Genomic DNA, 24,749 nt, shown 5'->3' on the forward strand with positions numbered 1-24,749 from the left:
CCCATTTCACCTACCTGCGCCTCCCCGGTGCCTGCATTCCAAGAACACACCTGCACCTGGCTTTTTTGGGTAGCTTTTGGAGAATGAACTCAAGTTCTCCTGCTTCCTAGCAACTGCCTCCGGACTGAGCCACATAATTGTCTTTTGGAAGTGTAATTTTTTTTTAATTTCAAATGATTCTGGCCTAAGACTTTCCAGGGAACAATTTTGGACCTGTGCTGGCAAAGTGAATGGTCAGTACATTTCCCATTTCTAATTATGTTATGCTTCTAGTTGCTTTGAAAAAAGACATTTTACCAGGGATTATGATTTAAGGAGCACAGAGCTAGGAAAGGACTGAGAATTTCTGAACTACTGCTCCAAAAAACAATTTCTTTTTGTTTTCTTTTTTTAGTATGGGAGAGTTTTCTGAACAAGAACATTTAGTGGAAGATAGGATATCCAAATTTTTGGCAAGATAGACAAACAAACAAACAAAAAACCTAGATACCCATGAACATAAATTTCTTCAACACATAAATTGTCTCCTACATGTCTTTTAATTAAGCCCTTAAAGAGGGATTCAACAGAAAGAGAAACAGAACTAATTTTCAAAGGGCATCTAAAGTATAGATACAAAGTCATCATTTACTTAAAGGTATTATATTGTACAGACTAAGTGGTTTATATTTAGGAAAATATATGTATATGCATGTAACAACAATTAAGGGACAGGAATTTGAACAGGAGCAAGGAGTGATATACAGGATGGTTTGTGTGAGAAAAAAGAAAGAGGAAGATTATGTAATCATATACTAATCTTAAAAAGAAAATAGAAAATAATATTTTAAAAAGAAAGGGACTGGATATAGACCTCTCCTGAGAGACACATTCAAATCATGTCCAATACAAAGGTCAATGCTAGCAGCAAAACACTGAACTGAGAACAGGACCCCCTTTGGGGGAATTAGAGGAAAGATTGAAAGAGTTGAAGGAGCTTGCAACCCCATAAGAACAACAATGTCAACCAACTAGAGCTTCCAGGGACTAAACCACTACCGAAAGTCTATACACGGACTGACCCAGGGCTCTAACTGTATATGTAGCAGAGAATAGTCTTGTTGAGGCACCAGTGGAAGGGGAAGCCCTTGGTCTTGCCAAGGTTGGACTCCCAGTGCAGGGGAATACCCATATGGGGCAGGGGGAGGGGATGGGAGCTTATGGACAGGAAACCGGGAAAGGGAATAACATTTGAAATTTAAGTAAATAAATATATCTAATAAAAAATTAAAAAGAAAGATGTTGTTATATTTGGAAGAGAGCAAGAGCATATTTTAATGTTCTAAGATTAAGACTGACCTAGTAAAATACTTACTTTACATGAGTTCAGTATACACACATTCTGGCTCAAATTCTCAAATAATATCTCCTGTGTGAAGTTTCCACTTTCCCTTCTCCTTGTAGTAGAACTGGGTTAAAAGCTGCAATCCAGGGGCTTTCCAAAGTTGTATACAGTATGTCATTCATCTAATTATATATGGAAGTAACTTATAAATCAACAGAGAAGGAAATGACTTGAGCTCTCAAAGAAATTAGGTTTGATAGCTTCTTGACCAAGTTTTCAGGAATCTTTGCTCAGAATATTATGGGCAAGTTTAGTGCAGAGGTAGAAATTTGACAGTTTTAAATTCATCTTCTTCGAAAGGTTGAACTGTGGGATGTAAGTGATAACCACTCTAGCAGCCCAACCAGGCACTTCTGTGGACTGCTGACACCATAGCTCCAAGTTAACTGGGGGAATGGAGCACTAGTTCTAGGCCTGCTGCCTGGCTGGAGCCTCACAAAGCTGCTAGAAAGAAATGTGTGGTCTGGAGTCACACAGACTTGTCATGGTGCGTGAGATGTGGGACAGATGACCACAAGACACGCAACTGATGAAGGCATTGTGCCAAGAAAGATGCGTTTGCAGCTCTTTGTTCTTTCAATGTCTTGATAGGCTATGGGGGTCCAGAAACCACAGAATTAAAATGGAAGGAAATGAACTCATGTCTAAGAGACACTGTATAAATCTTATTTGATCCTACATACAAATTTTCAAAATGGATTTTTTCCCAAGAGAATAAAGAAATCACATTTCTCCTCCCACTTAAAAAAATTGCGAAGTTGCTTGGTCTGGGTGAAATGGGATCTGACACCTATAGTGACTGGTCAAAAAGGAAAGTTGAGTTGACTTAGTCAGATGGAAAATATTCAAATTTTACATCCAGATTGGGTAAAAACAAAATTTAATGCCATCTTGGATGTAAGAAAAAGTGAAAAATAGAGCAATTCAGGCCAACAAATATTAGGCAATCCTAAAGAAAGGAAGGCTATAAACTAATTTAAGCTAATCTTAGACTTAAGGAATTTTGGATAAGAAGTAAATTTCACATAGGAAGTTGTATCATGAATTTTAAATGCCAGAGTATCAATATCATAGTAGATAATTGGCTGTAAATTGAATAAATAGGTCCAATGGAAAATAGGAAAGAACAATTGCAGAAAGTGATTTTCATATACATGGTGCATCTATAGCTCAACCATGTAAAATAAGATGAGGGGTATTGAGTGGGATGCTGGACTTCAGTGTTACAGTTCAGTATCTGTGTCACTGCCTTGCAGCTGTGTAATGGAACCTTATAAAAAATATCCATGTGTGAGTACAAGAGAAATCTTAGAAGTGCATCTCAGAATTATGCTAGTCAAATGTTTTAAGAATAAACAATAACTGAAATATATAAGCAGAAAACAACAGTCCCTGGCCTGGAGAAATAGCTTAGTGGTGAAGAGCTCTTTCTGCTCTTACAGAGGACGCAGTCTGGGTTCCAAGTATCCACATGGAGACTCACAGCCCTCTGTAGCTTAGTTCCAGGGAATCTGATGCCCTGTTCTTGTCTATGAAGGCACCACACACACACACACACACACACACACACACACACACACACACACACACACACTGTCCACATATGTACACACAGGCAAACATTCAAACACAGCAAAGAAAAATAAGCAAATCCTTAAAATTAGTGTATTCAAAATCACTGTTGGAACCAAGCACTGACATTAGAGTGTATTTCTGCATTCCAGCATATACTGAATACCAGCTGAAACATACAGCCTTATGGACTGAACAACTTCTGAAATATATAAATATATATCCAATATATATGTTTATATATTCAATATATGTTTATCTATATTTATATATTCAACCAGTTCTGTACCTTCCCGAGGAATATAGCTTCACAGCAAGTCTGAGGCAGCTTGGGATGGATGAGAGCTTGCCTCCAACAAAAATGTTAAAAAAGGAATTAATTGTATTATGCAATATAGAAATAAATATCATAAAAATCTAATCAATGTTTATAAAATTAAGCTAAAGTAAAAACAAAGTAAAATGACATCATTTAAGCTTAGGTCCTTTCGCTATATTTGAAGGAGTGAGTTCAACAAATGGAGCAACCGTGTATCAGAGTTTGAGGAAACATGAAAATCTAGAGTAATACCAACAAAAAGTGTCCAACCAAACCAAATCTGCTACACAATTCAAACTGGAGATATTGAAATGATCATAAAAGTGCTCTCAACCTTAACAGTAATCCAGTAAAAATGTTAACAGTAGTCTCAGAAGAATGTAATTTTTAGCACCAGCAAAACATTTCAAAAGGATAGACTATTCAATTTCCATAAAGATACTCTTTTTCCATTAATTAATTTATTCACTTTACATCCCAGTTGCTGACCCCCTGTGCCCACTGACACAGTCCCTCCCCCATACCTCCTTCCTGTTTCCTTTGACAGGGAGAAAGTTCTCCTTTGGGTACCCTTCCACCCTGGCACATCAAGTCTTTGCAGGGCTAGGCACATCTATGAGGATATTCATACAGAACTATGAAGATTTTAATTATCTCCTTTAAAACGTGTATTCATGTTCTTGCAAATGTTAGAATAAAATCATATTTTCATATACTGGAGGCATGTAAAATGACAAACATACAAGAAATTCTTATTATTTTTGTATAAATTATTTTAAGTATAAATCTTGCAATCTTTTTCTCTCTTCTCTCCTCCCCCTCTCTATTACTTGGGGTGTGTGTGTGTGTGTGTGTGTGTGTGTGTGTGTATGTGTGTGTGTGTATGTGTGTGTGTGTAATGTAGTATTAATCTCCTTTCCTCCCCTCCTCTTCCTTCCTTCCTTCCTCCTCCCTCCCTCCCTCTGTCCCCACCCTTCCTTTCTCCCTCTCTCCCTCCCTCCCTCCCTCTGTCCCCACCCTTCCTTTCTCCCTCCCTCCCTCCCTCCCTCCCTCCCTCCCTTCCTCCCTTCCTTCCTCTCTTCCTTCCTTTCTCTCTTTCTTCCTTTCTTTCTGACCATATCTCCTTGATCAGGAGCTCACCAAACAGGCTAGAGTAGCTATCTAGCAAGCCCCAGGGATCTTCTAGTCTCTTCCATGCCCACTGCTGGTACTACAAACTATTCCACCACACTGTAGAGCAAAACAAACAAAATAAAACAAAACACACAAGAAGCCTGAGTTCTGTGAATGGGACCAAGGTTTGCATGACTGTAACGTAAAGTTACTGAGTGAAACATCTTCCTAATGTCTCATTACCTTACATGTGACAGTTGAGCTGATGAAGTACATAGTAAAGAGAGGAGGATGCATTTCCTAGTTTCAAAGGCTGTAACATAGATCTATAGTTAAAAATGTTAGTGGATCAAGTTAAAGTGATAAATTTTGCACCAAGTTTAACCAGTTGTTAGTCTTCACCTTCTAAGTGTACCATTTAATCTTTTTGGAATCACATCCTTCTGCAAAATGAACATGATTGACCCTATCCTACTGGGATGATAAAGTGTAACAGTATATTTAAATGCAGCTTTGAAACCCATCAAACATGATTTTCTCACAATACTATGATTTTACTCTGGCTTCACAGATAGAATATTCCAAATTCTTCTTGTAGTTATTCAGTTAGTTTGTGTTCAGGTCAGGGGCTGCCTTCCCATTTATGTGGTGGGGAATTTTCTGGAGATTGGTCTTATGCACTGTGTATTCAGATGCTGATTTCTGTACTTCAAGATCTAGTCACAGTCCATGGATGGGCATTGTGATGAATAGTGAAGGATCTCCTGGATCAGTGTGGTGTAAAGAATCTTCCCTTATTAGTTTTGATTAAATTAATAAAAGGCTAAACAGCCAATGACTGGACAAAGTGGACAAAACGTCTGGACTTCCAATCCCAGTCAAGGGACTGCAGGAGGAGAGCCAAGAGAAAAGACACAGGTGAGGGTCCAGGAGAAGGCCATGGGGTAGAGGAAGAAGAAGATGATTACCATGAGATCAGGCATGAGGGAGAATCATGAAGGGAATTCATTCTCCGTGAAGAGAGCTAAAGAGAGACAGAGTGCAAGTAACTCAGGGCTTGGAATTAGCTAGGTACTGAGAGGATTAGGAATATCTGCAGAGCTATTGTGCTTGAAGCTTGTTCAATAAATCAATAGATCTCCATTTCAATTATTTGGGACTAGCTGGGTTAGAAAAACTGCACTTTTAAATTTCATCCTGCAGGGATCTGATATGACTTTTGCATTCCACAGATAAACTGAAGCTTACTTTCTCACAAAGCACATACTTCCTTACCTTTCAATATGAATTTTATATATTCATATATGTGTTACAATATTCATATATTACAACAGATGAGCTGTTTCCAGACATCATACTCCTGAATGTGACATTGGTTTAATACAAGCTTCTTTTGTCTCTATAGTATTGCTTATTTACAATTTAAAAACGTCATGATTAATTTGTGCTTTTAAGATAATACAACACTTTAAACAGATTCTTCTCTATATCTTTAGGGATACAGGGTCGTGATGGTATTCAATAAGAATTTGTATTTAGTTTTAATGTTGGAAGTTACTGGGAGGAAAGGAAACACATAGAATTAGCTTAGTCTTGGTAAATTTCTTTTGTACAATTTTTTGTTCAGATTTTGAGCCTTCATTCAAAGGGCCTTTCTAGGATTACAACTGCAAAACAAAAATTAATGTCCTCTAACATCTCACAGAGTTGATGGTGAGTGTTTGAATGAAGTCAGGAATTAAAGAAGAGCGAGCCACAGATGAGTTTCAGAGAATGGTTCTTTGACCACATGAATTCTGGACTTCTCTTGTCAAAAAAATAGAAACCCCCTATCACAGGCAACCCAGACCCAGTTACAAAAGGGAAAGGAGAAGACGCCACTTCTTTCACTTCAGGCAGAGTGATAAAGAGCCACTTCTTTCACTTCAGGCAGAGTGATAAAGATTGAACGGTTCTTTGCTTGACGGGCACAGCTGCCTAAGAAGAGCAGAATGATGCTTGCATGATTTGCGCTGTGTTGTAGCTACTGCACTGGAGGCTGGCAGAGCACTCACTGGTCCAGACCTATAGTTTATTACTGAAAGCTTGAAGAAAGGTCTCAAGAAGACGCAAGTAGCTCATTCCTTATTACTGCTTTAAACGTATTCAGGAGTGTAAGTCTCCTCCAAAGTCTTAGCTATTAAGACAGTGCTTAGGAATCACCCTTACAATGTTAACTAGAAAACAAAGTCATGTATTATATATTTTATAATGTATTAATAATGCTTCGAATATCAAAGTATTAGATCGAAACATATGTATAGTATTCTCTAAGGAACATTTTAAACATAAACTATAAATTTAAATATAAATTGGTGGCACACAAGCCTTGTCTTTTTTTAAATGTGCATATACTAATCCCCACTGACATAAAGTACTCTCTTCAGCCTTTATTCTATTAATTTCTCAGTATGTGTGCTACTACACTAATACATTATTTACAAGATTAAAAAACAATAAATATTTGCCCGTGGAGGCACTGCAGGTGTGGCTGCTGTGTCACATGTGTGTCAGTAGGTGGCAGAGAGGAAAGAGGTTATTTCTACACTCAAGTGTTCTGATCTGTGACAAACTGAATGCTTAGTAGCCTAACATTTCATGGAAAAGCTAGTCTGAGACAATCACTAGTCTAGTGCCAGGGTTACCTAACAGAGAAGTAGCCTGAGATGAGCACTAGTCTGACACTTCATAGGCCTGATGGTGTACACCGCAGCTGAGATGGTCTGCCTGGGGTCAAAATTACTGCTGAGGCCATTTCTGAGATGACCCTAGACACTCAGAGGTCCTGGGCACCACTAAGAGGGTGGTGGAGAAATGGAAAAGAAAGAGAAAGAGAAGGATGTGGGTACAATGAAGAGAGGCAGAACTGGAGACTCAAGGGTAGCGAGGAACGGCCTGATGCTATCTCAGAGCACAGTGGGGACCTGGCCCAGGCTTCCATGAGGGAACACATCTGGGTCAGTGGCCCTACAGCACCAGGGGTCTATTACTGCCAAAGGCCAGGGGATATTACTGGTCTGGGTTACTGCCTGGGGACCCCTAAGCAGTGGTAGTACTCAGGAGATCGGGTCCCTTGCACACTGCAGGAGTTGAAAATAAACTGGCAATGAGGATACAAGCATGGGAGAGCTGCCCTTACCACTCACCTCCTGTGTGGTGGCATGGATGAAATAGAGATATCCTCCTCCCTACTCACCACCTGTGGCAGGCAGGAGGCCCAGATTTGCCGTCATGAGAACAAGAGAGTTAGTCTTGCCTCTTATCAGTTGCAGCACTCTTGTCTGCTGTGTGGCATGATAACATATGTATATGTATATATGTATGTGTATGTGTATGTGTATGTGTATGTGTATGTGTATGTGTATGTATATGTATATGTATATGTATAGAAATCCTCCCGTAGTTTTTGCCCTCAGTACCAGTGGCAGGGGGAAGAGTTGACCCTGAAGGAAGTCATGAGAACATGAGAGCTGGTCCTGCCCCTTACCTATTGCAGTATTTGAGAGAGTAGATCCTCTACCTCACAGGGCAACATAGCTAGTGCTGGAGGTGGGGTTTGGAGATGAGCCAGCCCTGAGGCCTGAGCACAGGGATCTTGTCTGTTGGGCAGTGGTACAAAGGAATGAGAGAGGCCCTTCTCCTCTCCTTCACCCTGGCCATCTATGGCATGTGTGAGCACTTGCCATGGGGTCATGAGAGTGGAAAAACTGACCCTGTCCCTCACTGATTGCAACACACGGAAGATTGGGTCATGACCTTTCCCTGGGCAGCACGGTAGAGCTGGCTCTGGTTGCCGGGGTTGGCGATGAGCTAGCCCTGAAGATGTGTGGGTGAGAGGTGCGAGGTTAACCAGCTCAGATACCACGCAGGCCCAGATCCAGGCATTTAAATTGGCATATTCCAACACTTGCCCCTTGGATGAACTTAAGCAGTGTATGAAGGGGCTGGTTCTACAGATCCAAAACTATAGGATTTCCATGACACAGGGCAGCAACAGGATAACTGAGAAGAGTCCCAGTGAGGGTCCAATATTGATAGTGTAGCAGAAGCAAGAGGCTTGGTACCACACCTACAGGTCATTGCAATGAATATCTGCAAACAGAGAAGTATGGACAGAAGGGTATATACTGTGGGACACATTGCCTCTTCCACACAACTATTTTTTAATTTGTTAGGGGGAGGTGGCAAGGGTAGAGGATAGTATGAGGGGAGCGGGAGATGAGTAGGATAGGAGTGCATGATGTGAAATTAACATAGACCCAAATAAAAACAAAAAAAGCAATAAACAAACTTAACTATTGGCAGAGATTTCTGGGTGACATTGAAAAATATTTGTAAAAGAAGTATATTAATAGTTCCTTAATAGAAAAATGTTGTTTAATATTGTTGAAAATTATTTCCAAACAGATGAAATATTGTTGTTAAAAAAGTAGCCTTATCATCATCGGAGCCCAATTCTCCCACCAAAGCAAACACGGAATATCTAAACACACCATAAAAGCAAGATCTAGTTTCAAAATCATATTTGATCATGATGCTGGAGGACTTCAAGAAAGACATGAAGAACTCCCTTGGAGAACAAGTAGAAGACTACAGAGAGGAATCGCAAAAATCCCTGAAAGAATTCCAGGAAAACACAATCAAACAGTTGAAGGAATTAAAAATGGAAATAGACGCAATCAAGAAAGAACACATGGAAACAACCCTGGATATAGAAAACCAAAAGAAGAGACAAGGAGCTGTAGATATGAGCTTCACCAACAGAATACAAGAGATGGAAGAGAGAATCTCAGGAGCAGAAGATTCCATACAAATCATTGACTCAACTGTCAAAGATAATGTAAAGCAGAAAAAGCTACTGGTCCAAAACATACAGGAAATCCAGGACTCAATGAGAAAATCAAACCTAAGGATAATAGGTATAGAAGAGAATAAAGACTCCCAGCTCAAAGGACCAGTAAATATCTTCAACAAAATCATAGAAGAAAACTTCCCTAACCTAAAAAAAGAGATACCCATAGGCATACAAGAAGCCTACAAAACTCCAAATAGTTTGGACCACCTCCCGTCACATAATAGTCAAAACACAAAACGCACAAAATAAAGAAAGAATATTAAAAGCAGTAAGGGAAAAAGGTCAAGTAACATAAAGGCAGACCTATCAGAATCACACCAGACTTTTCACCAGAAGCTATGAAAGCCAGAAGATCCTGGACAGATGTCACACAGACCCTAAGAGAACACAAATGCCAGCCCAGGTTACTGTATCCTGCAAAACTCTCAATTAACATAGATGGAGAAACCAAGATATTCCATGACAAAACCAAATTTACACAATATCTTTATACAAATCCAGCACTCCAAAGGATAATAAATGGTAAAGCCCAACATAAGGAGGCAAGCTATACCCTAGAAAATGCAAGAAACTAATCATCTTGGCAACAAAACAAAGAGAAGAAAAGCACACAAACATAACCTCGTATCCAAATATGAATATAACAGGAAGCAATAATCACTATTCTTTAATATCTCTCAACATCAATGGCCTCAACTCCCCAATAAAAAGACATAGATTAACAAACTGGATACACAATGAGGACCCTGCATTCTGCTGCCTACAGGAAACACACCTCAGAGACAAAGACAGACACTACCTCAGAGTGAAAGGCTGGAAAACAGCTTTCCAAGCAAATGGTCAGAAGAAGCAAGCTGGAGTAGCCATTCTAATATCAAATAAAATCAATTTCCAACTAAAACTCATCAAAAAAGATAAGGAAGGACACTTCATATTCATCAAAGGAAAAATCCACCAAGATGAACTCTCAATCCTAAATATCTATGCCCCAAATACAAGGGCACCTACATACGTAAAAGAAACCTTACTAAAGCTCAAAACACACATTGCACCTCACACAATAATAGTAGGAGATTTCAACACCCCATTCTCATCAATGGACAGATCATGGAAACAGAAATTAAACAGAGACGTAGACAGACTAAGAGAAGTCATGAGCCAAATGAACTTAACAGATATTTATAGAACATTCTATCCTAAAGCAAAAGGATATACCTTCTTCTCAGCTCCTCATGGTACTTTCTCCAAAATTGACCATATAATTGGTCAAAAAACAGGCCTCAACAGTTACAGAAAGATAGAAATAATCCCATGCGTGCTATTGGACCACCACGGCCTAAAACTGGTCTTCAATAACAATAAGGGAAGAATGCCCACATATACGTGGAAATTGAACAATGCTCTACTCAATGATAACCTGGTCAAGGAAGAAATAAAGAAAGAAATTAAAGACTTTTTAGAATTTAATGAAAATGAAGGTAGAACATACCCAAACTTATGGGACACAATAAAAAGCTGTGCTAAGAGGAAAACTCATAGCTCTGAGTGCCTGCAGAAAGAAACAGGAGAGAGCATATGTCAGCAGCTTGACAGCACACCTAAAAGCTCTAGAATAAAAAGAAGGAAATACACCCAGGAGGAGTAGAAGGCAGGAAATAATCAAACTCAGAGCTGAAATCAACCAAGAAGAAACAAAAAGGACCATAGAAAGAATCAACAGAACCAAAAGTTGGTTCTTTGAGAAAAACAACAAGATAGATAAACCCTTAGCAAGACTAATGAGAGGACACAGAGAGTGTGTCAAAATTAACAAAATCAGAAATGAAAAGCGAGACATAACTACAGATTCAGAGGAAATTCAAAAAATCATCAGATCTTACTATAAAAGCTTATATTCAACAAAACTTGAAACTCTGCAGGAAATGGACAATTTCCTAGACAGATACCAGGTACCAAAGTTAAATCAGGAACAGATAAACCAGTTAAACAACCCCATAACTCCTAAGGAAATAGAAGCAATCATTAAAGATCTCCCAACCAAAAAGAGCCCAGGTCCAGACGGGTTTAGTGCAGAATTCTATCAGACCTTCATAGAAGACCTCATACCAATATTATCCAAACTATTCCACAAAATTGAAACAGATGTAGCACTACCGAATTCCTTCTATGAAGCCACAATTACTCTTATACCTAAACCACACAAAGACCCAACAAAGAAAGAGAACTTCAGACCAATTTCCCTTATGAATATCGACGCAAAAATACTCAATAAAATTCTGGCAAATCGAATCCAAGAGCACATCAAAACAATCATCCACCATGACCAAGTAGGCTTCATCCCAGGCATGCAGGGATGGTTTAATATACGGAAAACCATCAACGTGATCCATTATATAAACAAACTGAAAGAACAAAACCACATGATCATTTCATTAGACGCTGAGAAAGCATTTGACAAAATTCAACACCCCTTCATGATAAAAGTCCTGGAAAGAATAGGAATTCAAGGCCCATACCTGAACATAGTAAAAGCCATATACAGCAAACCAGTTGCTAACATTAAACTAAATGGAGAGAAACTCGAAGCAATCCCACTAAAATCAGGGACTAGACAAGGCTGCCCACTCTCTCCCTACTTATTCAATATAGTTCTTGAAGTTCTAGCCAGAGCAATCAGACAACAAAAGGAGGTCAAGGGGATACAGATCGGAAAAGAAGTCAAAATATCACCATTTGCAGATGATATGATAGTATATTTAAGTGATCCCAAAAGTTCCACCAGAGAACTACTAAAGCTGATAAACAACTTCAGCAAAGTGGCTGGGTATAAAATTAACTCAAATAAATCAGTAGCCTTCCTCTACACAGAAGAGAAACAAGCCAAGAAAGAAATTAGGGAAACGACACCCTTCATAATAGACCCAAATAATATAAAGTACCTCGGTGTGACTTTAACCAAGCAAGTAAAAGATTTGTACAATAAGAACTTCAAGACTCTGAAGAATGAAATTGAAGAAGACCTCAGAAGATGGAAAGATCTCCCATGCTCATGAATTGGCAGGATTAATATAGTAAAAATGGCCATTTTACCAAAAGCGATCTACAGATTCAATGCAATCCCCATCAAAATACCAATCCAATTCTTCAAAGAGTTAGACAGAACAATTTGCAAATTCATCTGGAATAACAAAAAATCCAGGATAGCTAAAACTATCCTCAACAATAAAAGGACTTCAGGGGGAATCACTATCCCTGAACTCAAGCAGTATTACAGAGCAATAGTGATAAAAACTGCATGCTATTGGTACAGAGACAGACAGACAGACTAATGGAACAGAATTGAAGACCCAGAAATGAACCCACACACCTATGGGCACTTGATTTTTGACAAAGGAGCCAAAACCATCAAATGGAAAAAAGATAGCATTTTCAGCAAATGGTGCTGGTTCAACTGGAGGTCAACATGTAGAAGAAAGCAGATCGATCCATGCTTATCACCCTGTACAAAGCTTAAGTCCAAGTGGATCAAGGACCTCCACATCAAACCAGATACACTCAAACTAATAGAAGAAAAACTAGGGAAGCATCTGGAACACATGGGCACTGGAAAAAATTTCCTGAACAAAACACCAATAGCTTATGCTGTAAGATCAAGAATCGACAAATGGGATCTCATAAAACTGCAAAGCTTCTGTAAGGCAAAGGACACTGTGGTTAGGACAAAACGGCAACCAACAGATTGGGAAAAGATCTTTCCCAATCCTACAACAGATAGAGAGCTTATATCCAAAATATACAAAGAACTCAAGAAGTTAGACCGCAGGGAGACAAATAACCCTATTAAAAATGGGGTTCAGAGGTAAACAAAGAATTCACAGCTGAGGAATGTCGAATGGCTGAGAAACACCTAAAGAAATTTTCAACATCTTTAGTCATAAGGGAAATACAAATCAAAACAACCCTGAGATTTCACCTCACACTGGTGAGAATGGCTAAGATCAAAAACTCAGGTGACAGCAGATGCTGGCGAGGATGCGGAGAAAGAGGAACACTCCTCCATTGTTGGTGGGATTGCAGACTGGTAAAACCATTCTGGAAATCAGTCTGGAGGTTCCTCAGAAAATTGGACATTGAACTACCTGAGGACCCAGCTATATCTCTCTTGGGCATATACCCACAAGATGCCCCAACATATAAAAAAGACACGTGCTCCATTATGTTCATAGCAGTCTTATTTATAATAGCCAGAAGCTGGAAAGAACCCAGATGCCCTTCAACAGAGAAATGGATACAGAAAATGTGGTACATCTACACAATGGAATATTACTCAGCTATCAAAAACAATGACCTTATGAAATTCGTAGGCAAATGGTTGGAACTGGAAAATATCATCCTGAGTGAGGTAACCCAATCACAGAAAGACACACATGGTATGCACTCATTGATAAGTGGCTATTAGTCCAAATGCTTGAATTGCCCTAGATGCCTAGAACAAATGAAACTCAAGACGGATGATCAAAATGTGAATGCTTCACTCCTTCTTTAAAAGGGGAACAAGAATACCCTTGGCAGGGAAAGGAGAGGCAAAGATTAAAACAGAGACTGAAGGAACACCCATTCAGAGCCTGCCCCACATGTGGCCCATACATATACAGCCACCCAATTAGACAAGATGGATGAAGCCAAGAAGTGCAGGCAGACAGGAGCCGGATGTAGATTGCTCCTGAGAGACACAGTCAGAATACAGCAAACAAGAGGCGAATGCCAGCAACAAACCACTGAACTGAGAATAGGATCCCCGTTGAAGGAATCAGAGAAAGAACTGGAAGAGCTTGAAGGGGCTCGAGACCCCATATGTACAACAATGCCAAGCAAACAGAGCTTCCAGGGACTAAGCCACTACCCACAGACTATACATGGACTGACCCTGGACTCTGACCTCATAGGTAGCAATGAATATCCTAGTAAGAGCACCAGTGGAAGGGGAAGCCCTGGGTCCTGCTAAGACTGAACCCCCAGTGAACTAGACTGTTGGAGTGAGGGCGGCAATGGGGGGAGGATGGGGAGGGCAACACCCATAAGGAAGGGGAGGGGGAGGGGCATGAATAAACAGTAACCTTATATTCCTGTTTTAAAAAGACTAGAATAAAAAATTAGAATTGCTATAACAATCTCAGCTTCATATATATGAAATAAGAATAAATGTATTTCATATATATGAAATAAAATTAAATGCATTCAATATATATGAAATAAAAAATAAATATATTTCATATATATATATGAAATAGAGACTGTCAAATAGTAAAATGGGTTATTGAGAGTTTATGAAATTTCCTTCCCTTAAAGTTTTGTTATATAAAAGAACTAGCCATCTGGCTTGGAAATGCTAGGCACAGAAGATTGTGTGACAAAGCTTCTGAGGTTTTTTTCTCTTAATTTTATGAACAAGTTTGTGAGAGCTGAAATGTCATAACGTCTCCACTGCACAGAGAAAGAGAAAATGTGAGAAGGTTTCTAGAACTCACTTCCACCCTAGGGTGGCTGTGACACAGTCAGTGACATCATTTGTTGATAGATCCCTGAGGAGGTTTTCTTTGACACTCTTCATGCAAAGCTCAGTGAATCATTCCATCAGACACTAAGATCAAAAGGCTTTCCCTACAGGAACACACTGGCCAAGCTGGAGAGAAGAGACACAAGTCAATAAAATATAAACAGCACAGCACAGACGCTCTTGAGGGATTCACAGACAGAAGGCTGATGAAGGAAGTGCTCATGGAAGGGAAAAAAGACAACTTAGTTCTTGCAAATGACTAAAAGATTGGCATGATTGGCAATGGAGTTGAGGGAGGGATGGAGGGGGCCCTACAGGGCAGAGGAATGCTGTCTTTAAGATACACTTGACAGGCAGGCAAGTCAGTGCAGATAAATATTATAAGCATGGATCAAAATTAATCCTAAAATTCATTTGGGGGAAATGGGAAAAATAACTCAAAGGGACTAGGCACAAATCAGGAAAGTGGCTGTAAACAGTGGTAAAAGCATCGAGGCACGCTAAGTTAAATTCAGTAATGGGTGCTTAGGAGAATAGAGCACATTCAGAGGGCATAGAGGTAGAATAGTGAATGAATTTATGGGGAAATGAGGGAGGGGAACTGGGAGTCTCTTTTATGAGATATAAGTGGCTAAAATGCTTGAACAAGTCAGGGAAGTATAATTATGAACCTATAGGCTGGACTTGAAGGTCATCGGTCTGTCCATATTTTGATATCCAGTGGTTTTAACTTAATGAGCTTTGTTAGAAAGACAGAAGATAGAACACTTTACTCAAATGTAAGATATGTACTCTTGGTGCTACTCAGTGTAAATACTTGTCACAGCACGGACAGTGTTGGAAACCTGGGAACTTACTCTCTTTTGAATTTTCTTAATTTTTGTACTACACTTCCAGTTTGGTGAAACGTTTTTTTCTTCTGTTAATCTTTCTTTTAAAGGCTAAAAAGGAGTCAAGTTTAATTTCAAGACTTTTAATCGATAATAAATATATGAAGAAAACCAACAGAAGTAATATATCTTTTTTTCTTATTATGCTTTATCCTCAGTAGTATTAGTTTTCCATTAATGACAATGGTAGGGATATTATTTTTATTTATATATCAAAAGATTACTAAGCTTAAGGAGAAATTAAGAATAATCAATGAAAGACTCAGATATGAAAACTTATAAACCAGTTTCTATCAGCACTTGAGATACCTTTATCAGAAATATAAAATTATTATGGGGGATTCACCATCCCAGCCTCAAGCTGCACTACAGATTGCATAAAAGCTGAATAGTATTGATACAGAGACACACAAGTCAATCAATGGAATGGAATCAAAGATCCAGAAATAAACCCACATACTTATGGAAACATGATCTCTGACAAAGAAGCCAATAACATACAGTGGAAAAAAGAATGCATCTTCAATAAATGGTGCTGGTATACTGGAGGTCTGCATATAAAAGAATGAAATAGATCAATATTTATCACTTTGCACAAAGCTTACGTCCAAGTGGATCAAAGACCTCAACATAAAACCAGATACACTGAATATAATAGAAGCTAATAGAAGAGAAAGTGAGAAAGAGCCTTGAACTCATTGGCATAGAGGGGAGATTTCTTAAACAGAACTCCAATGGCTCATGCTCTAAGATCAAGAGTTGATAAATGGGACCTCATGAAATTGAAAAGCTTCTGTAAGGGAAAGGATATATAGTCAATAAGACAAATCAACAACCTACAGATTGGTTAAAAAATATTTACTAACCCTACATCCTATAGAGAGCTAATATCCAAATTATATAAGGAACTCAAGAAGGTAACCTCCAAAAAACCAAATAATCCAATTAAAAAATGGTGTAGGATTTCCATCTGCACCTGGAGCTGACCCTGTGCCAAGCTCTTCATATCCAAATCCCCATGGGAGAGCTGGTCTCCCAGGAGTGCTGACACATCTGAGAGCACAGGTAAGACCACCACTTCTGCTCCGAGGGACCTGCCCAGAGCCCTCAGGCACAGGAACCAAGGAGCAACCTGGGACAGGATCCTTCTGCTTTCTGTCTGCACTCTGAAGCTGATCCTGTGCCACAGTTCTCTGAACCCAGATCCTATGGGGAGAGAGCTGGTGACCCAGGAGTGCTGAAACACAGCCTTACAGCCACAGTTAGAGACAGCAAGACCAGCTAACACCAGAGATAAACAGATGGCAAGAGGCAAGTGCAAAAACATAAGCAATAGAAACCAAGGCCCCTTAGCATCATCAGACCCAGTTCTCCCACCACAGCAAGCCCTGGATACCCCAACACACCAGAAAAGCAAGATGCAGATTTGAAATCACATCTAATGACGATGATAGAGGACTTTAAGAAAAAAAGGAGAATGCAGGTAAACAAGTAGAAGCACTTGAAGAGAAACACAAAAATCCCTTAAAGAATTAAAGAAAAACACAACCAAACAGGTGAAGGACAAAACCATCCAGGATCAAAAAATAAAAATAGAAATGATAAAGAAATCATAATGGGAAACAACCCTAGAGATAGAAAACCTAGGAAAGAGATCAGGAGTCATAAACACAAGCATCAACAGAATACAAGATATAGAAGAAAGAATCCCAAGTGTAGGGAATACCATAGAAAACATTGACACAATAGTCAAAGAAAATACAAAATACAAAAACTCCTAACCCAAAACATCCAGGAAATCCAGGACACAATGAGAAGACTGAACCTAAAGATAATAGGTTTAGAAGAGAACAAAGATTCCCAATTAAAGTACCAGTAAATATCTTCAATAAAATTATAGAAGAAAACTTCCCTAACCTAAAGAAAGAGATGCCCATAACCATACAAGAAGCCTATAGAACTCCAAATAGATAGGATTAGAAAAAAATCCCTCCCATCACATGATAGTCAAAACACCAAACTCATGAAACAAAGAAAGAATATTAAAAGCAGTATGGAGAAGTAAAGGTAAAGTAACAGATAAAGGCAGACCTATCAGAATTACACCAGAATTCTCAACAGAGACTATGAAAGTTAGAAGATCCTAGGCAGATGTCAAACAGACCCTAAGAGAACACAAATGCCAGCCCAGGCTACTATATCCAGCAAAACTCTCAATCAACACAGAGAAACCAAGATGTTGCACGACAAATCCAAATTTACACAATATGTTTCCATAGATTCAGCTCTACAAAGGATAATAAATGGAAAACTCCAACACAGGGAGAAGCTACATCTTCGAAAATGCAAGAAATTAATCTTCTATTAATTAACCCAAAGAAAGATAGTCATACAAACCTAATTCCACCTTTAACAACAAAAATAACAAGAAGCAACAATCAATATTCCTTAATATCTCTTAACATCAGTGGACTCAATTTCAGAAAAAAAAGACATAGACTGCAGACTGGGTATGTAAACAGGACCCAGTGTTTTGCTGCATACAGTAAACACACCTTAGTGACAAAGTCAGACCCCACCTCAGAGTAAAAGACTGCAAATTTTTTTTCAAGCAAATTGTCCCAAGAAACAAGCTGGAATAGCCATTCTGATATCAAACAAAATCGACTTTCAATCAAAAGTTATCAAAAAAGATGAGGAAGGTCACTTTATATTCATCAAAGGAAATATCTACCAAGATGAACTCTCAATTCTGAACAACATCTATGCTCCACATGCAACAGCATCTACATTCATAAAAGAAACATTATTAAAGCTCAAAGCACACATTGCACCTCACACAATAATAGTGGGAGACTTCAACACCACACTTTCAGCAATGGACAGATCATGGAAAGGGAAACTAAACTGAGACATAGAGAAACTAACAGAAGTTATGAACCAAATGGATTTCACAGAAATCTGTAGAACATTTTATCCTAAAACAAAACAATATACCTTCTTCTCAGCAGCTCATGATACCTTCTCCAAAACTGACCATATAATTGGTCACAAAATGACCTCAGCAGATCCAAAAAGATTGAAATAATCGCTTGCATTCTATCAGATCACCACAGACTAAGGCTGGTCTTCAATGACAACAAAAATGACAGAAAACCCACATGCTCATGGAAGCTGAACAATGCTCTACTCAATTATAACTTGGTTAAGGAAGAAATAAAGAAATAAATTGAAAACTTTTTAGAATTTAATGAAAATGAACGTACATCATACCCAAAAATATGGGACATAATGAAAGCAAAAAAAAAAAAAAACCAAAAAACAAAACAAAACCAGAAGACCAAAAACAAACAAACAAACAAAACCCCTCATAGCTCTGTATGCCTCCAAAAAGAAACTGGAGAGAGTACACACTAGCCACTTGACAGCACACCTGAAATCTCTAGAACAAAAAGAAGCAAATACACCCAAAAGGAGTAGATGGCAGGAAATAAACTCAGGGCTGAAACTAACCAAGAAGAAGCAAAGAAAACTATACAAAGAATCAAGAAAACAAGGGGATGGTTCTTTGAGAAAATCAACAAAATAGATAAACCCTTAATCAGACTAACCAGAAAGCAAGAGACAGTATCTAAATTAACAAAATCAGAAATGAAATGGTATAAATAACAACAGAATTGGAAGAAATTCAAAAACTTATCAGGTCCTACTACGAAAGCCTATATTCAACAAAACTGGAAAATCTGGAGGAAATGGACAATTTTCCAGACAGATACCAGGTACCAAAATTAAAGCACGATCATATAAACCATCTAAAAAGCCCCATAACCCCTAAAGAAATAGAAGCAGACATTAAAAGTCTCCCAACCCCCCCCCCAAAAAAAAGCCTAGGACCAGATGAGTTTAGTGCAGAATTCTATCAGACCTTCAAAGAAAATATTATACTAATACTCTTCAATCTCTTCTACAAAATAGAAACAGATGGAAAACTACCCAATCCGTTCTTTGAAGCCATAATTATGCTTATACCTAAACCACACAAAGACCCAATGAAGAAAGATAACCAGACAAATTTCCCTCATAAATATTGATGATAAAATTCTTGCAAACTGAATTCAAGAACACATCAAAACAATCATTCACCATGATCAAGTATACTTCATGGTTCAATATAAGAAAATCCATCAATGTAATCCACTATGCAAACAAACTCAAAGAAATAAGCCACGAAATCATCTAATTAGATGCTGAAAAAGCATTTGACAAAATTCAACACCCCTTCTTGGTAAAGGTCCTGTAAATTTCAGGAATTCAAGGCCTATACCTAGACGTAGTAAGAGCACTATACAACAAACCAATAGTAGCCAACATCAAACTACATGGAGAGAAACTTGAAGCAATTCCACTAAAATTCAGTCCTAGACAATGCTGCCCACTTTCTCCCTCCTTATTGAATATCTCACTTGAAGTCCTAGCCAGAGCAATTGGACAACAAAAGGTCAAAGGGATACAAATTGGAAAGGAAGAAGTCAAAATATCACTATTTGCAGATGATAGGACAGTACACTTACGTGACCTCAAAAGTTCTACCAGAGAACTACTGAGTCTAATGAACAAGTTTGGCAAAGTGGCTGGGTATAAAATTAAGTCAAACAGATCAGTAGCCTTCCTCTGCTCAAAGGATAAACAGACTGAGAAAGAAATTAGAGAAATGACATCCTTCACAGTAGCCCCAAATAACATAAAATACCTCAGTGTGACTAACCAAGCAAGTAAAAGATCTGTATAACAAGAACTTCAAGTCTCTGAAGAAATTGAAGAAGATCTCAGAAGTTGGAAAGATCTCCCATGCTCATGGATTGGCAGGATTAATATCGTAAAAATGACCATTTTGTGAAAAGCAGTCTACAGATTCAATGTAATCCCCATGAAAATTCCAACTCAATTCTTTATAGAGTTAGAAAGAGCAATTTGCAAATTCATTTGGAATGATAAAAAACCCAGGATAGTGAAAACTATCCTCAACAATAAAAGAACTTCTCTGGGAATCACCATCCCTGACTTCAAGCAGTATTACAGAGCAATGGTGATAAAAACTAAATGGTATTAATACAGAGACAGGCAGGTAGATCAATGGAATTGAATTGAAGGCCCAGAAATGAATCCACACACCTGTGGTCACTTGATCTTAACATCCAGTGGAAAAAAGACTGCATTTTCAACAAATGGTGTTGGTTAAACTGGAACTCAGCGTGTAGAAGAATGCAAATCAATCCATTCTTATCTCCTTGTACAAAGCTCAAGTACGAGTGGATCAAGAACCTCCATATAAAACCAGATACACTCAAGCTAATAGAAGAGAAAGTGGGGAACAGCCTCGAACACATGGGCATGGGGAAAATTTCCTGAACAAAACACCAATGTCATGTGCTTTTCAATCAAGAATCAACAAATGGAACCTCATAAAATTGCCAAGCTTTTGTAAGGCAAAGGGTACTGCCATTAGGACAAAACAGCAACCAACAGATTGGGAAAAGATGTTTACTAATCCTACATTTGATAGAAAGCTAATATACAAATATGTAAAAAGAACCAAGAAATTCATCTCTTGAGAATCAAATAAATTGGTGTACAGTGCTAAAGAAAGAATTCTTAACCAAAGAATATTAAATGTCTGAAAAGCACCTACCGAAATGTTCAACATTCTTAGTTGTCAGGGAACTGCAAATCAAAACAGTCCTGAGATTTTACTTCATACCAGTCAGAAGGGCAAAGTTCAAAAACACCCATAAGGAAGGGGAGGGGGGAGGGGGATGTTTGCCCGGAAACCGGGAAAGGGAATAACATTCGAAATGTATATAAGAAATACTCAAGTTAATAAAAAAAACATGAAAAAAAAAACTCAGGTGACAGTAGCTGCTGGTGAGGATGAGGAGGAAGAGGAACACTCCTTGATTGCAATTTGGTACAACCACTTTGGATGTTCCTCAGAAAATTAGACATAGTACTATCTGAGGACCCAGCTTTATCACTCCTGGTCATATACCCAAAAGATCCTCCAACATACAACAAAGACACATGCTCCACTATGTTCATAGCAGCCTTCTTTATAATAGCCAGAAGGTGGAAACAACTCAAATGTCCTTCAACAGAGGAATGGATACAGAAAATATGGTACATTTACACAACGGACTACTACTCAGCTATTAAAAACAATGACTTTATGAAATTCTTAGGCAAATGGATGGAACTAGAAAATATCATCCTGAGTGAGGTAACCCTATCACAAAAGGACACATATAGTATCCACTCACTTATAAGTGTATATTAGCTCAAAAGCTGGGAATATTCAAACACAATTCACAAACCACATGAAGTTCTAGAAGAAGGAAGACCAAAGTGTGAATTATTCAGTCCTTCTTAGAATAGGGAACAAAATATTCACAGGAGAAAATATAGAGACAAACTGGAGCAGAGACTGAAGCAAGGCCATCCAGAGACTGCCACATATGGGGATCAAGCCCATATACAGACACCAAACCCAGACATTGTTGTGGATGCCAAGAAGTACATGCTGACAGGAGCCTGATATGGATGTCTCTTGAGAGGCTCTGCCAGAGCCTGACAAATACAGAGGTGGATGCTCACAGGTAACCATTGGACTGAGAACGAGATCCCCAATGGAGGAGTTAGAGAAAGGACTGAAGGAGCTGAAGGGGTTTGTAGCCCTATAGGAAGAACAATATCAACCAAACAGACCCCCAGATTTCCCAGGGACTAAACCACCAACCAAAGAGTACACATGGAGCAATTGATGGCTCCAGCTGCATTTGCAGCAGAGGATGGCCTTTCAGGCCTGAATCCCACTTAGAAACAAAATAATCATGGCAGGTAGAGGGAGGCAGGTACCTGAGCTGGAAAGTGGAGGGGTGGGATAATGGGGGCAGGTTCAAGTTTAGAGGCCAGCAGAACAGAAGCCCAGAGGACCAGGAGAATGGATGGAAATATTTAGCTTCCAGGGGTGGGAGGTGGGGAGACCTTCTAGAATTCTCAGTGACCTGTGACTTAAGAGACTCTCAGGACTTAATGGGAATGACCTTAGTCAAAATATCCAACAGTGGGGATAGGGCCCCAAATGGAGGGAAAGGGCTACCAACCCACAGTCAGAACTTATGATGCAGAATTTTTCCTTTCTAAAAGAACTGCAGGGACAAAAATGGAGAAGAGTCTAAAGAAAAGTCTCTCAGTGACTGGCCCAACTTGGGATCCATCTCATGAGGAGGTACCAAGGCCTGACACTATTACTGAGGACTGCCTGGTCTGGTCTCAGTAGGAAATGATGTGCCTAAATCCTCAAGAGACTCGAGGACCCTGGGAAGGAGGATGGGGACAGGGGAGAGCACCCTCTCAGAAGTAAGGGGGAAGAGGACTGGAATGAGGAACTGTGGGAGGGATACCGGGATGGGGTGGTGGTGGTGGCTGGAAGGTAAATAAATAAAATTAATTAATAATAAAGATAGAAATATACAATTAAAAATAGCCATGGCGAGAGGGGTGGTGGTGGGACACACCTTTAATCCCAGCATTTGAGAGGCAGCAGCAGGAGAATATCTCAGTTTGAAGCCAGTCTAGTCTACAGAGCAAGCTTCAGGACAGCCAAGGATGTTACACAGAGAAACCCCTGTCTTGAACATCACCCTACCACCACCACCACCACCACCACCACCTACAACAACAACAACAACAACAACATCAACAACAACAACAACATCAGACATGGTGATGCATGTCCGTAGCCCAGCATTGGAATGCTGAGTCAGGGTTCATTCTCACATTCAGAATAATTAGTATCACCATTTTATTTAGAGTGAGTGAAATCGTAGTAGCTGGTAGAATTTTTTAATGAGACAGTGTCAGAGAGAACTCCTTCTTATTCTATAGAATGGGTTTAGAGAGCCTTTTCATCATTGGAAATTTCCTGAAGCGAGCTTTATTCTCTGGAAAGAGAAATGATAGTTGTTTGTGTCTTTTTGATTTTCTTAAAAGTTTGCTCTCTTGATTCTTAAGGATCATTGATCAAAAGAGAAAAAGAACTGAGTAGAGAAGACAGCTACAGTCCATGACCACTGAGGCAGAGAAGCAGTGTAGGAAGTGGATCCAGATGTGCCATTTCTGCTGGACAAGAAGAGCCTGTGGGAGAACTTCTGATGGTTAGCTTTCTTCAATTTCATTAAGAAGTCCAAGGAGACAAGGTTTTGTGGAGGGTGGTGGGAGTGTAAGCCAGTGGTGGGAAAGAAATTAATAGCAAGATGGTGGCACAGTGTGAATTAGATTCTTGTGTTCAAAGCTGGCTGAGAAAGAGAAGACTGGCTAGGCTTGTAGCTGAAGAAGGGCTTAGCATCCTGTGAAGCTTCTCTGCTTATCTGAGTGGTTTAAGCATGGGAGAGATCCCATGTGAATAATCCACGTACACAATGGGATCACTAATAAAGCAGAGGATAAAGTTTGGAGGGGGTTGAAGCCTGCTCCAAGATTATTGTGGGACTTGGAACAGAAAGAGGGGAAGCTTTAGAGGAAGGAAAACAGCTTAGCAGATGAACTGTCAAGGACTGGAAGTGGAGGAGATGCCGCCTGAGGCAGCTCAGTCCTCTCAGTCAGCAGAAGTAGCATCCTGCTGAGGGTGAAGGACACAGGACTTTGTAAACTAACTAAATCTCTAATGAGCCTGCGAGCTGCTGACCAGCTGCTCAGCAGCACTGGGGAGTGCTGACCACTGTAAGAAAAGCCTTGATGAGAGGCTCATGGAGGAATGTCATTAGAAGTGGAGACTTTATGGAGTCTGATCACAGTAATTTATACCAACGACCTGGGCTACAGTGAGATTGGCCATGTGGCCTGCGGGCCAAAGCACAAGTCCACATCTGCAGGTCTCCAGAAGGTGCCTCTCTCAACCATGGTTCCTAACCATGGTAGCTCTGGTAGCTCTTTTTCTTACAAATGCCTGGAATATCACCCCTACA

At 39.3% G+C, this 24,749-nt stretch overlaps 1 long non-coding RNA gene and 1 other non-coding gene across 2 annotated transcripts in view; one reads left to right on the forward strand and one right to left on the reverse strand.

Annotated features, from left to right (window-relative positions):
• Nucleotides 1–24,749, reverse strand: part of LOC120095588 (uncharacterized) — a 113,338-nt gene that overhangs the window by 82,881 nt on the left and 5,708 nt on the right. The window lies entirely within an intron of this gene.
• On the forward strand, nt 6,891–7,023 carry LOC120095746 (small nucleolar RNA SNORA17). The gene has a single exon (XR_015633800.1). It is a non-coding gene; the product is annotated as a small nucleolar RNA SNORA17 (small nucleolar RNA).

The sequence above is a fragment of the Rattus norvegicus genome, chromosome 11, assembly GCF_021556685.1.
Source record: "Rattus norvegicus strain SHRSP/BbbUtx chromosome 11, alternate assembly SHRSP_T2T, whole genome shotgun sequence".
NCBI lineage: Eukaryota > Metazoa > Chordata > Mammalia > Rodentia > Muridae > Rattus > Rattus norvegicus.